General features: G+C 42.3%; 1 protein-coding gene across 1 annotated transcript in view; it reads right to left on the bottom strand.

Annotated features, from left to right (window-relative positions):
- The window catches only part of LOC101850327, a 10,377-nt gene that overhangs the window by 7,878 nt on the left and 925 nt on the right, over positions 1-1,574 (bottom strand). The window lies entirely within an intron of this gene.

Here is a 1,574-nt window from a genome sequence, read left to right as displayed (position 1 = left end):
ACACACACACACACACACACACACACACACACACGCAAGCTGAGCTGATCAGGAGAACTGACCACTCGATCGTCAACGTCTGCTCCAAGCCTGAAACCAGAAGAAAAAAGAAACACAGAAAGCTTGTTGCCTCTTAAAGACATTGCCGGTGATTTGGTTCTGTTTTTGCAGAGGGGGTGGCAGTGTATTCAATCCCCAAGAAGATGTCTTGAATTTGACCTAGTTAAGTAGGTGGCAATCTTCCAGACCTAAACTTATTTTAGTTTTAGTACGTTTTACTTGTTTACTGGTGTACTTGTGTGAAGGACAGACATCACTGCACACGGGGCATTCCCATAAGCGCTCCGTCCCCTGAAGGAGCACATCTCGAAGTGTGTATATGCTGACTGTTCCAAGCAATGGTTGATTCCATAAGTAAGTTTTACCAACAGAATTCTACACTAAGTGTAGAATTCTGTGGTTTTAACAAAGATCGTGTATACCAAGATGTTTCAATTGCCCTATCTCGCGTCCGCGCGAGACTTGGGCGCTACCTGCGCGCGATACGAGCGTAATCAAACGTTCTGACGTTCTCGAGTTGAACGTGCACAATTTTGTCTGGGGTCTGGTTTTAAGGCGCGTGCAACACAGATAGGACATGTAAGTGCCGTAGTTGTTACCAGTGCGTGACATAATATAAGGAAAGAAGGAGGGGAGAAAAGGACGATAGATGTTTGATTGGAAAAATTATGTAAACCAAATCAGAGCACCTATCAACCACACACACAGACCTAAACGTTCGCATCTGCTAGATACGGGTAACGAAGTGATGGTTTGGGTTTGGGTTTGAGATGGTTTAATTTAAGGGTATGCACAGGGTGAGGGTTAGGTTACCCTAACGTTACCCTTGCAATCGAATCCCGGAAATATTTAAATAAATCTCACAGGACTTTAACTCGAACTTTAAGAGGCCTACCCAAATTCAGAAAAAGTGATGATAACGCGTAGATGAGGTACAAATTGTCGTAAAGCGTAGAGGCCTAAAACATGCATAGAGCGTGAGTATCTGATATGCTCTATATAAATGCAAGTCTTTATCTTTTTCTCTTTCTTCTTCACCTACATATTCTTCTTCCTTGTCTTCTTTTTCTTCTTCTCATTCGTCTTCTTCTTCTTCTCCTTCGTCTTTGCCTTCTTCTTCTTCTTCTTCTTCTTCTTCTTCTTCTTCTTCTTCTTCTTCTTCTTACATGTATTATTATTATTATTATCTTGAAGATTGTTGGGTAGGCTTCACTGGTAAAACTACATGTACTTAGCGTGTCCTAATCGCCGTTGAATAGGATGTTGCATCTCGATTTTTCCTCTGCCTTAGCGTATTTCCATCCAGGGATAAAATGGAAGCAAGTTGATCCTAAGAAAACTAAATAGCGCGCAAATAATATATATCATAAAATACCCAAGCCATACACGTCATGCAGACTCATTATAAGGACCCTGGAGAATTGAGAGGACCCCGGGGTGGTTGTGGGCGGGGGAACGGAGAAAACACAATTAATGACCGGTGTGTGTGTGTGTGTGTGTGTGTGTGTGTGTGT

The sequence above is a fragment of the Aplysia californica genome, unplaced genomic scaffold (assembly GCF_000002075.1).
Source record: "Aplysia californica isolate F4 #8 unplaced genomic scaffold, AplCal3.0 scaffold00135, whole genome shotgun sequence".
Classification (NCBI taxonomy): Eukaryota; Metazoa; Mollusca; class Gastropoda; order Aplysiida; family Aplysiidae; genus Aplysia; species Aplysia californica.
The sequence above is the reverse complement of the archived record's forward strand: the minus strand, read 5'-3'. Positions and strand labels throughout refer to the sequence as shown.